Below are 13,511 nucleotides of genomic sequence, written 5' to 3' on the forward strand. Positions count from 1 at the left end.
AAAAATGAAGCAAAACAAAAGAGGAAACTTAGAATGGCTACCCATCCTCTCGCCCTGCCCTCAGGGGCGAGCAGTTTACTTACCCTCAGTCGCTCCCCATGGGAGCCACCAAATGCCGCTGTCTGGCTGGGCACAATTCAGGAGCCACTTGTCAAAAGAAACTAACTTTATTTTTAGAACTACAAACGCCAAACAAAACAGCTCCTCAGGAAAAAACCCTCAGAGCCCAACTGCCACCACCGGCTTCCCACAAGCCTCTTACCCACACAAGCCTCACCACCTCCCACAATCCTCCTGCTCTTGAGGCCGATTGGCTGGGTTGCATGGGCGGAACCAAAGAAGTCCCCCAATGAGCAGCTCCATGGTCTGAAAGGGTAGGGGAAACAGCCCAATGAACATCACCGCAGAGGAGCCAATCAGCTAGATGTTGCTGGGGCCGCTGTGAGCCAATCATCAGCTGGCAGTCTGAAGGGCAGGGAAACAGCCCAATGAACATCACCACAGAGGAGCCAATCAGCTAGATGTTGCTGGGGCCGCTGTGAGCCCATCATCAGCTGGCAGCTGGAAGTTTGCTGGGGCCCCTTTGGCTGTGGCTCTCAACAGTCCTCCAAAAGCTCACGAGAGACAAGGCAAGAAGGTTTGGAGGAGAATTGATTGGGCTATAGCCTTAGCCTAATCAGTGAATTAATCCCTGATGGGATTAATTGAAGTGGTAGGGTGTGGCTGGAGGTGGGAATTGGGGCCTGGCTTTGGGTATGTATTTATACCTGGCGAGTAGAGTCTCTCTCTCTGCTTTTTTTTTTTTAAGAGAGAATTTTTTAATATATATATTTTTTTAGTTTTCAGTGGACAAAACATCTTTATTTTATTTTTATGTGGTGCTGAGGATCGAACCCAGCGCCCCGCACATGCCAGGTAAGCACACTACCACTTGAGCCACATCCCTAGCCCCTCTCTCTGCTTCTTGATCACCGTGATGTGAGCTGCTTCCCTCTAGCACCCTCTCCCACCATGATGGTCAGCCTCACCTCCAGCCCCAAGGAATGGAGCCGGCCTTCTATGGACTAAAACCTCTGAAACCATGAGCCCTCAAATAAACTCTTCCTCCTCTATAGTTGTCCTGGTCAGATCCTTTAGTCAAAGAAACAAAAAAAAAAAAAAAAAACATTTGTTAAAGCAGTCAAGAAATGGAGATCAAGTATTTTTTAGATAACTATGATCTCCTGAGTTTCCCACCATCTGTTCTTTACAAATAATGACCCATCTTATCCTCTTTGCAACCCTTCCAGGTTGTTAGTATCACTTCCACTATGCAACCAAATAAGCTGAGACTCAGAGTTAAGTAGTTTGTCCAGGGTCAGGACCAGGCGTAATGGGAAGTGGGCATCTGAATTCACATCCATCTAGTGGGTAATAAGGAATCCCACATACCACTCCAAATCAATTAGAACTTAGAAGTTATTGACTTACAGTAATTTCAGACTTTGTATTACTTGAAAAGTGTAATCAAGAGCTCATTCATTTATTGGAATAACTGCAGTTCTATTTGAATACGTTGAAATTTGGGGAAAAAAGGCTGATTATCTCTTTTGTGTCCTACTCATCATGACACATTGATCTTTCCCACCACGTCCACGTCCTTCTCTCTCTCTAATAACTCATTGAACAGACTGCAGTCCTAGGGCATGGGCCAGACGTGCACCCTGTCCCACAGTTAAATAAGGTGCTGCTCATCGAGAATTTAGCCAAGTGCCCGTGAGAGTCGGTCGGTACGTAAAGATCAGCAATTAGGTTGTTTGGTAAAGAATATCTAGAATATCAGGTCCTTAGCTCACATAATGAGTAAACACCCCCCACACACAAAAAAAAGAAAGAAACTGTGAGTACTACAGTTAAAAAAATGCAAATGTCATAAATGTCATAGAAGGTGAGATGAAGATGGAGATTATTATCTATATGTGTCTGAAGAGGTAAATCTTTAGCTTCCAAGGAGCATGCGTGGGGCTTACCATGATCTACTCCATGTCCAATTGTAGAAGAACAAAATCAGAAGCACGTTGAGAAACACCCTGAAATTTTGGAAATGCACTGTCAAAATTACAACTAAGAGAAAAATGGAGGCTTTATATTTTTATGGCTGTTTTTAGGAACAAACCCCTCTCTTATACCAGATAAACCTAACTCGGAGACTTTCTAATATCTGACTTCATATACATGTCAGGAGCCCTTTACACAGTATTCAGATAACACCCGCATGTAAATTTCTTTTACACAATGGAACTATTTGGTGCATTGTATACCCAGCACTTAAAGCTGAGCCTGGCACACAACAGCCCTCAGGAGGTATTTGCTGAATGAAGAAATGACAAGATCCATATAGGATATTGTATGTGGAAAAGAGAAGAAAAACCTTTCAAAATGCAAAGCTGAATTCTTCTCCTTGGTGATTAATTTTATGCATCAACTTGACTGGGCCATGGAAGGTCAGGTATTTGGTCCAATTTGATTCTAGGCATGTCTGTGGATGGTATTTTGGGGACATATTGGCATCTGAATCAATTAAATTGAAAAAATCAGATGGCCCGTCTCACTGTGGGCCCCACTCAATCAGTTAAAGAGAATCAAAAGGTAGAACAGGGAGGACTGCTCCTGCCAGACTGCTTGAGATGGGACACTCTCCTTTTCTGGCCTTCAGACCTGGACTGAATTCTGGCTCTTTGGGGGTCTCTAGCCCTTCAGCTTTTGAACAGAAGCTCCCACCATCAGCTATCCTGAATCTCCAGCTTGCAAACTGTAGACCTGGGGCTTTTCTGTCTCTATACTCACACTAGCCAATTCCTAACACTGTCCTGTGGATTCTTTTTCACTGCAGAGCCTGGACTAACACGTACCTTGATGAGCCTGGTTTCTGAGGTTAGCCAACGAGGTACTTCAAACTACCTGTCCAGTGGAAAATCACGAAAATCCCAAGTGAAAAAAAAATGTTCAAGTATCTTTGAAACTCATCACCAAGAAAGCTGGTGTAAATGTAAGGGATGTGCCAAGGTAAACACACACACACACACACACACACACACACACACACACACAAGATGAAAGCAGGACACGGACACTGACTGACTGTGAGGCCTTCCGCGCTCCATGGGCCCTGACCTCTGCTGGCTGGGGTTCTGGGGAGCAGGAAGGAGACACAGCTAAGGGTCTGCTCAGGGTGGCCTGCTCTTCTTACCACTTTTACCCTGTAAGGCTGGTCTCCAGTTCCTACTATAGTTTCACCAACATCTAAAACTGGTACCCTGAAGGGCCACAGCTCAGGAGCAGGGCACTGCTCTGTCCTGTGGAGGGAAGAGCCTGACAGAGGAGGAGAAAAGATGGGGTGGGGGGTGCTGGGGCAGGCCTGCTCTGTTTCCTCTGGGAATGAAGCTTTTTTTTTGCAGATGGTTGGTGCACCGCACCTGCACATGCCCAGCTCATGGAAGGTTCTTCCCAACTTAGTCCTTGAGTTCAAGGGTACAAAGCACAGGGTGTCTTCCTTGCAAGGCAACAGCTGGGTTTTCTTTATTAAGATGTTTTTCTTTTTCTCCTAATCCTGAACACAGGGAAAACCATCACCTGCTCAGGGTTCTCTCCACAGAAGTCGGCTGCCTGGATTTCAGTGGAAACGACATGTTTCTTATAGAAGCCACTGAAGTGACAGCGTGTGATCATCAGGACACCACCCACGCCTCTGCCAGCATATTCAAGGTGTCTTTGAAAAGTCAGATGCAACTTTGGCAAACAGTTCTATCACGTATCAAAGAAATGACACCTCTTCAAAATGAGATTTATTCTGTTGGCACGTCCCAGGCACAAGGGGTGCCTTGAAGGTATCTGTAACCAGGTAAATTTTCTTCCTAGGCGTGACCTACACATGAAAACATTCGTGAGCAATCGGTTTTCACTCCATCACCACTACCTGGATCAAGAAATAAGATATAATTAAAATTCGTGGCTGTCTTGGTTGCTCTCCAACACCTTTAAAGAGCAATTTTTCTGTAATTTTCCCAGCTTGTGAATGTCACCACTGGAAGAATTATTCCATTAACAACTATTCCCTCGCCTTTAAGCAGAAATCCGTTATATACCATCAAATTCTCCTAAAACCCTGGGAGGGCGTATTATTGCCTAATTTTCAAGTTTGGGAAACTGAGTTCCAGATATGCATACTTTTCCGGTAGGTATAGGGCTGAGGTTTAAACCTCAGGATGGACTCCAGAGCTCGCCCACTCGGCCACGACACCACAGGGCTCTCCATGAAAGACCTGCCCTGCACATTAGTCTTTAAGACATCACTGATTTGAACAGTTGTGCCCCCAGGCTGCATGTTGGAAATTCACACAGTAATGAGAAGCGGCACCTTCAGGAGGGGCTCCGTCCCCGGGAATAGGATTGGTCACCTTGCAGAGGGCTACAGGAAGCCTAACAGAACCGGAAGCTCACCCTCAGCTCCCAACTCTCGGCGAAGCTTCCCTTCACAGTGTCTCTTCCCACCTCTTTTCATCCCTGCATGGACGGTGGGCACGGGAAGGCCAAAGAGCCAGAGCGTGAGCTGCCTCCCAGGAGCACAGTTCCATGTGCAATTTGCAGCCCAGGAAAATGCCCGGAATGCTCATGCGGGAGAATGCCCGGAATGCTCATGCCGCCGAGATGGAGGCTCACAGGAAAAGAGACAGCATAATCCTTTCCTTGTGCATGGTGACGCCCTTGCTTCGATCCTCGCCATCCAACTCAACTGTGAAGTCAAAGAAGGTTTCTCGGGCTGTGTTATACACGTGTATGAGTCCAAAGTGACGAATGTTCTAATCCCATCCACTGACAAAAGTCAATTTGACATCAACACTAAGCTTCCACTTTTCAAATAACAATGGTAACATTTAATTAGAACTTAACCTGGCTGCCTGCTTTCACTTAGCAATGGACTATACAGCAGTGTTCCCTGACTAAGGAAAGATTGACAGCCAGTATACATGCTGCCTTTTAAAAAGAGCTGCACACTGGTGGTGTCTAATTATGCATAACATGCTGCCTCTAATTATTACTGTTTCCAGTGGCTTGGAGGGTCAGCAGGTCTGTAGTCTCCCATATTGTGATCAGGAGTTAGGTTAAATCTTGGTCAAAGCTTCACAAATGCTTTGTAATGATTACCATTACACACCAGGCCTACAAATGACTAATGTAGCTAAAAAGATAACAGAAGAAAGCATCTAGTCTCTACTAGCATACAGTAAGTACTTTTTTTTTTACAGTAAGTACTTTTTTAAAAAATGGTAGCTATGAGCCTAGTAATTATTATACCTTTTTTTTTTTTTTTTTTTTGGAGAGGGGTACCAGGAATTGAACTCAGGGACACTCAACCACTGAGCCACATCCCCAGCCCAATTTTTGTATTTTATTAGAGATAAGGTCTCACTAAGTTGCTTAGTGCCTCGCCGTTGCTGAGGCTGGCTTTGAACTTGCGATCCTCCTGTCTCAGCCTCCCGAGCTGCTGGGATCACAGGCATGTGCCACTGCGCCCGGCCAATATTATTCGTTTTGATTTGATCATTACTACAGTTCTGGGCTGCCAGTGATCAGGGAATTCCCCTTTTCCTCGGAGCCGCCACCATCTGGAGTGTCCATCCATCCTTCATTTGTCTGTGCCACAGACCTTCACCGAGTCCTAGTTGGCACCAGGCACGATCTTTAGATAACAATCCCCAAGAAAGTCCCCCTCTTGGAGATTCCCAGCACACATATTGAGGCTCTGAGAAAGTCTGCAGGGAATAGATCGATTGGTAATAGAGACAGAAGACAGATGGTAGACAGACAGACAGCAGAGATTGATGACAGATGCTACATAGATTTGAAACAGAGATGATCCACAGATACAGAGCAATACATGATGATAGAAATAGATGACCGATGACAGGTAGGTAGCTAGAAAATGGACTGACTTTCCATATTTTCCTTGCTGGTAGAACCTTTTATTTTCATGGAAACTTAGTCACATCCCAAGACAATCGTGTCCTAAGGAACACACTTTGGGAAGAGTGAAGGACCACATCTGATACCCTGAGGATGCTCCTGACTGACTCCCTCCCAGCCAAACTCGAGCCAGGTCCCCTTTCATGATTGGTCTTCCGAGTTGGTCTGTAAAGACCTGAACAAAACTCTAACATCATTGTTTTGTTTGGGGGTTTTGTTTATTTGTTTTTGGTACCAGGGATTGAACCCAGGGGCCCTCAACCACTCAGCCACATCCCCAGCCCTTCTTTTTTCTTTTTTTTTTTTTAATCTTTTATTTTGAAACAAGGTCTCACTAACTTGCCGAGGTTGGATTTGAATTTCCAATCTTCCTGTCTCAGCCTCCCAAGCCCTGGGATTACAGACGTGCACCATCACGCCCAGCAAAACTCTGACATCATTCCTCCCTTCCTTCCTTCCTTCTTTCCTTCCTTCCTTCCTTCCTTCCTTTTTTAATTAGAGCTTATGATTGGACATGGTTGTGTTCATCAGGACAAACTCATGCATCCATGGAAATCTGTTTCGGTTCACCATCCTCCCGGTCCCCGAGGGAGGTAGGAGTGTGACTTTTCAAAACCTGAGGGTCTCCCATGGATCGACCACCCATCCCACATTTCCCTGGCTCTCCTGGCACCCCAACCCCCTCCCTCCTCCTTCATGCTCCAAGGTGCCAGCCTCCTCTCCACGGATCAGAGTTGAATTCTGTTCCCTGTTGCAACAGCACATCACCATTTAAAGCTGTCCTTACACTTCGGTGTGGAGCTTTGTCTTTGAGTGGATGGCACAGTGAGGTCCAGGGGAGATTTGAGACTTCCCTGTCCCCATAAAGCTGGAAACAGGCAGCTTGTCCACAACAACAAGTCCCAGAACCAGCCTTGCAGTCACGCAGAAGTGACCCAAATCCCAGCTGGACGTTTTAAGGTCTTAGCACAACCTGTCTGATCTCCAAGGTTCGGGGGACACTTCTAGGGTAAAATGCAGGAAGACCCAGATCCTCTCGGAGATATCTGGCAATGGTTTTCTCCCACCAGCCTTTCCCTCAACCAGGGGAAGGGGGCAGAGAGAAGAACTTCAGCCTGTGCAAGCCTGTGGTTTCTTTTGGTGTGCGCGCGCGCGCGCGCGCGCGCACACACACACACACACACACACACACTTTCCCAAGCACAAGAAGCTCCACAGCAAGCATGAGAACCACTCCAGGTGAAATGCCAGATGCCTGGCTCTGCACAGGCGCCTCAGCCACACAACCCCTCAGCCCCTCAGCAGAGCTGCTGTGGCCCTACACTCACACCTCACTATGGACCGGTAGCTCTTCCCAGCCCCAGCCCCAGCACCCCAAGTGCAACTCCAGGCCTACAGTTCTGCAGAGAGCTTTCTCATGGCACTGCCTGCCCTCACTCAGAGGGTAATTATGCTCCCAAACACCAAAGTTATCCTCTGTCTGACCCCATAACTACCCAGATCCAAGGAAGCTGGCGTCCAGTCCAGCCTGAGAAAGGCCTTTAAGGAGGCAGCAGGGATGCAAGGCAGCGTGTCCCAGATAAGACCTTTCGGCCTGTCCCACAGTCATCCATCTCTACTGTCCCACTAGAGGTTAGAAATAATGCCTCCTGGCCCAAAAGGATTGGGTCCCAGTCCCCAGAGCCCAGGAAAATGTGCCCTTGCAAAAAAAGGACCTTTGTGGCGCTGGGGATGTGGCTCAAGCGGTCGTGCGCTCACCTGGCATGCGTGCGGCCCGGGTTCGATCCTCAGCACCACATACCAACAAAGATGTTGTGTCCACCGAGAACTAAAAAATAAATATTAAAAAAAAAATTTTCTCTCTCTCTCTCTCTCTCTCTCTCCCCCCCCCTTTCTCTCTCCCCCCTCTCTCTCTCTTCCCCCTCTCTCTCTCTTCCCCCTCTCTCACTCTCTTAAAAAAAAAAAAAAGGACCTTTGTGATTGTAAGTGAGGAGCTGAGACGAGGGAGCATCCTGTGTTACCCAGCTGGGCCACATGCACTTATAAGGCTCCTGTGAGACGGAGACAAAAGGGTCACAGTCAGAAAAGAGGAGGTGTGGTGACAAGGCCAAGGTGAAAGTGATGTGAGTTACAGGGCCCCAAGCCAAACCAGGCAGGCTGAGGAGGCAAGGATTCAAATCCACAAGGTCCTGCCACACCCCGAGCTCAGGATTTGACTGCAAGATAATAAATACGTATTGTTCCAAGTCACTAACTTTGGTGTGATTTGTTACAGCAGCAATTGAAAACTCATACCCTTCCTGTAATGTATTCTCTTTTTTTAATATTTTTTATTTGTCAATGAACCTTTATTATTTATATGTGGACTGAGAATTGAACCCAGTGCCCGGCACATGCTATTTGAGCACTCTACCACTGAGCCACAGCCTCAGCCCTGTACTGTATTCTTTTTGTGATATTTAAGCCTGTCCACTTCTTGCTTACTGTCTGCTTAAACTCATGGCAACAATAGTATCCACAGAATCATGGTTTTGAAGTGGTCGTTAAGTAAACATGATTATTAATTAAAAGCATTCACCTGTCATCTGCTGACCCTGTCCCTCCTGCACACTGTCCCAATGACACAGCCTGTGTCCTGCTTTGGAAAGCTCTGAGGCAGGGGGCAATGGACCTTTGGGACGGGAGACCAGAGCCCCACACAGGCTCTCTGCTCACTGGCCTTGGACTGGTCACTCTGACACTCTGGCTCCTTAGGCTTCTCCTTGGAACAGGAGTTCAACAGAACAAGTATCTGCTGGGTCTCAGGTCTCCACTGGCCACCAGGACTTCCAAAGGCAGTCAGTGCTATGCAGGGGGTTCCAGAACACTGGATCCCTCATGGGTCTCCACGCCCTGGTCCCCTAAGTCTGCCGCTCCTTCTTAGCCCTCCAGCCTGTATGTAGATCAGAAAGCTGAAGGGTTCCGGAACACAGCCCCCAATCCAGTCCCGGTCGTTCTCTCTGCATTGAACCCAGTTGACATCAATATACAGAGAGGGCCTTTAACACGGCCCTTCCCCTGTTGGGACTCAGACCCACAGGGCGTGGTGACAAATCAGCCAATCCAGCTGGACTCGAGGCAGGAACACTACAAGTCCAAATATCTCCTAACGGCTCCATGATGTGCTCCATGAGTGATCTTCAACTCTCTGAGACGTCATGGCCTTATCTGTTCATAGGGAAGAACCTACTAAACTCAAACTATGAAGGTGAAGGTTCAGTGAGATACACATGCTCCACCTCACAGTGCCCACCTGACGCACAGTAGGGCTGGCTGGGCCTAACGTGGGATCAGAACCATTCTCTACTTGTGCAGAGGTGACGGGATCTGCACTGTGACTCCTGAAAGGTAACGACAGGGACGGGACCGTTTCCCAGGCTGGCACCCACTCTGGGGCACACCTTATGTGGTGTGCAAACCATTTGTGTGCTGCGTTTGAACACTGGACTGTTAAGACATTGCAAGGGTGATGATTTGGAAGCACCCACCTGGTGCTTGGGAGCATCTGCTGTGTTTGTGACCCTGTTTCCACTCCAGTGAAGAAGATGAAGAGGGACAAGGGGAGGGGGATAGAAAGGGGTGAGAGGGCACAGCAGGAGACGGAGGCAGCACTGTAGCCCCCGGTGGGGTGACCACCACCCTAGATCTGCCCTGAGGGCCCGGTGAGGTCCCCCTGGGAGGAGAAGACTGAACCCAGTTTCCCATGCTGGGAAGTCCTCATCTGCTGCCAGCGGCTGCCCCCTTGTGGAAATGCTGTCAGCTGCTTGTATCGGGACTGTGCTCTCAGCCTTCCACGGTGCCCCACGGTGTGCAAGATGCACCTCTAGCTCTAGAGAGAGGTCCTTCTAGACGCAGCCCCTGCCCACTAACCAGCTCCCTCTCCATGACTCCTCACAGAGAAACAAGCCTCAAGCCTCCGTGTGATCCAGTAGATAAGAAGCCCACGTGGGAATCAGACCACTGGGAGTTCAAAATCCAGATCCACCTTTTTCCCCATCTGTGTGACTCTGGTAAGTCACTGAGCCTCTCTCAGCTTGTCCCTCTTCTGTAAAAAGGAGGTAATAATAGCATCTACCTCCTGTGGAGGCTGTAGAGTTAAATGAGATTCAGTACATGATAAAGCACTCTGTGAAGATCAGCCGCCCCCAGTGCCCGGGAGTGCAATCTGCAAACACATCATATTCTTTCTACCTCCAAGCCATTATTTAACAAGTATTTATTGTAAATTCCCTGAATAACTAATAAGGCACAGGCCCTTCTTTCAAGAGCTTGTAGTAAAGTGGAAGAGACAGAAATATAGACAAAGAATCATAACAGCCAAGTCTGTGCCTAGGTTAGTGTCCACCCTGTGCCTCAATGTCAAGCAAAACCAGGGACAGAGGCGAGGTGGTGGGACACCTGGGGAAGAGCGGTCAGCTGGCACCGACTCAGAGTTGGGGCTGGACTCAACATGAGCAGAGGATGTGAGGCCGGGCACAGAGGTGGCCACGGGTGGCCCAGGAGTGAGGGGCACAGTGAGCCCCTGCTTTGGACAGACAGGATTTCATTCGATCAAGTTCCTGGAGGAGAGGGCTTTCCAGGCACAGGAGGAGTTAGTTAGCTAAACCAGAGGTGACGTCTTCCTTCTGCCACTACAATGAGACACCTGAGGCAGGCTACCTATAAAGTAAGAAGAGATTTATTTAGCTCAGATTTAGAGATTCAAAGGCCAAAATTAGGTGGCTTCATTGGTTTGGCCTCTATTGAGAGTGGCAGATGATGACATACCATGGCACATGTAGGAGCAGTCACATCTCCAACAGGAGCAGAGAGGGAGAGAACAGGCAGGGCAGGGGGGCGAGGCAGGCTGGCTGCTTTATTCCAACCATCTGATGAGATTCAAGGAGCTGCATGAGAAGTACTCCAAGAGAAGGTCCCCAAGGACCTAAGGACTTCCTACTAGGCTCTTACAAGTTCCACCCCCTCCCAAGAGTGCCTCCCGGGGACCAGGCATTTAGCATGTGGGGTGGGGACATTCAACGTCTGAACCACAGCAGGCAGAGAGGGGCTGCGGGAGAGTAGAGGGCAGCGTGGGAGGGAAGGCAGGCTCCAGGAGCAGGCAGGAGCGGCCGCCAGGGCTTGGGGAGGGGCTGGATGGAGCAGGAGCAGGCAGGGGGAGTCAGGGTGGTCCAGGGTGATCCCTGGTTTCTGCCCCAAGTGCCTCAGACCAAGACAGAAAAAGGAAGGAGAAGTGGCCCTCAGGGCAGATCATGAGGGCTGACGTGTGTGTCCAGCTTAGCTCTGGGTAACCAAATGGAAAGCTCTCGGGGTCCGAGGGAGCATAGAGGTGGAACAGGATCTGGAAAGGCACTTGGTGTGTCAGGTTCTCCGTTGAAGCCCAAAGGCTGAGAACAGAAGAGGTACCCAGTCCCCACATCCCAAGCAAAGTGTTAGGTCATGGTACAGGGTCCATCAAGAGCCGGGGAAGCCACCCAGGGTGATGGCACCTGTAATCCCAGCTTCTTGGGAGGCTGAGAGAGCTGAGGATCTTGAGTTCAAGGTCAGCCTGGGGTAACTTAGAGACCCTGTCACAAAATAAAAAATAAGGGATTGGGATGTGGCTCAGTGGTAGAGCCCCCAGGGTTCCACTCTCAGCATGAGCAAGAAGAGAAGGAGGGCATGGGGGGTGGGGAGGCTGGGACGTCACGGTCAGCTCCCTGAACTCCAGTCTCCAACAGGGAGACCGAGAAGCCAGAAGGACCAGGTCCCAGGAGGCAGCGGTGGGGCTGCTGGCATTTCTCCTTCCTGTGACCCCAGCGGGAGGGAAGGAGGAGACAAAGGCTCATGTTTTCCCACAGCCCAGCTGTGGCCATGTGTGGGAAGGAGCCACCTCCAGCCATCTTGAGAGAGAGGGACTCCCTGGAAAGACAAGTGGCCCAGCAGAGAAGGGGACCAGTGAAGCCTGGGGACGGAGGGTGACCCCTGATGGAGGGGAAGACTGTGTGCTTCCGGGCTGCTGCTGTCAGAGGACCCCACAGGAGTACATCCAGCAAGTGTAAAGGCCAGCCGTGTGTCTGAGTGGACCTGAGCCAGGCCAGCATGTCCTTCTGCCCTAGCCTGCTCCTGGAGCCAACTGGCCAGCACCCTCAGAGGTGGGTGCTCCAGCCCCGGTCAAGACCCCAGATGAACACAGCCCAGGTGACATCCGAGAGCAAGCTCAGGAGGGACTCAAACTAGAACCCCCTGCCATGGTTTGAACGCAGCCCCCAAAAGTTTGTGCACTGGAAACTTAATCCCCATATTCATCTAGTAATGAATTGGGAGGTGATTAGGATTCCATGAGGTCATGAGGGTAGGGCCCACTCTCGTGGCATTAGTGGCTTTGTAAGAAAGAGGAGGAAGAGAAGCCCAAGCTAGCTGTTTGCTCGCTGTCACCATGGGATGCCCTGGGCCATGTCATCAGCAGCAGGAAGGTTCTCACAGATGCTGAGCAGATGACAGCACCATGCTATTTGACTTCCCAGTCTCCAGTACTCTGAAGTAAACAAACCTTTAATTCTTTATAAATTACCCAGTTTGTGGTATTCAGTGATAGCAACAGAACACAAAAACAACCCTACATAAACTACTCCCAAACTCCAGTCCTACTGGGACTATGAAAGGTAAGTACTGTCCTTCTAAGCCACTAAGTGATTTGTTATAAAGCAACAGATACCTGGCTCCACCACACAACCCCTGAATCAGAATTGGGGAGTTTCCCAGAATCCGTTTTCAGTAAGCTGCCTAGATGATTTCTTTGATGACCAACTAAAGTCAGAGAAAGGGGAGGACAGAGGCAGCATCTCTGGAAATCGCAACACCTAAACTCACAGCTCCACCAAGTGGACATTTTAAGACTTCTCCTCTGAGTTTCTCCTTTTGTACCTTGCAGCCTTTAAGAGCCTCCACCACCAGCAGCAGCGATATGCTGGTTCCTATCCACACCGTGTCCCAGTCCTGGAGTTCCTAAACCATCAGCCCCTTCATGGTCTCCCAGGAAATCTGGTTTGGAGAGTCAGATAGGAAAACTGAATACAGAGCAGACTCTGCAAAGAAGTGCTATCACAAAAGTACCTTCTGCATGCTGGGTCTGTTTCTGCTGTAGAAATACATTTCCTTTTGGCTTTTTTTTTTTTTTAAGCATTCTACATGAAATTCTTTTTTTGGTAGGGGTGCTACTAGGGATTGAACTCAGGAACATCTGACCACTGAGCCACGTCCCCAGCCCTATTTTGTATTTTACTTAGAGACAGGATCTTGCCGCAGTCTTGGCTGGGCACAGAATCACAAGCCACCACACACCTTGTAGATTCAAACAGCAATTCTTTATTCCTGAACTCACACCGGCCTCTACACACACATTCTGGGGAAATCCCAGTTCTGCCGCCGCCCAATTCACCTACTCCACGAGGCTTTCTTTTCCAATACTTTCTGAATCTCAGAGAACTCAA

The sequence above is a fragment of the Spermophilus citellus genome (assembly GCF_964194105.1).
Source record: "Spermophilus citellus genome assembly, chromosome: 8".
Classification (NCBI taxonomy): domain Eukaryota; kingdom Metazoa; phylum Chordata; class Mammalia; order Rodentia; family Sciuridae; genus Spermophilus; species Spermophilus citellus.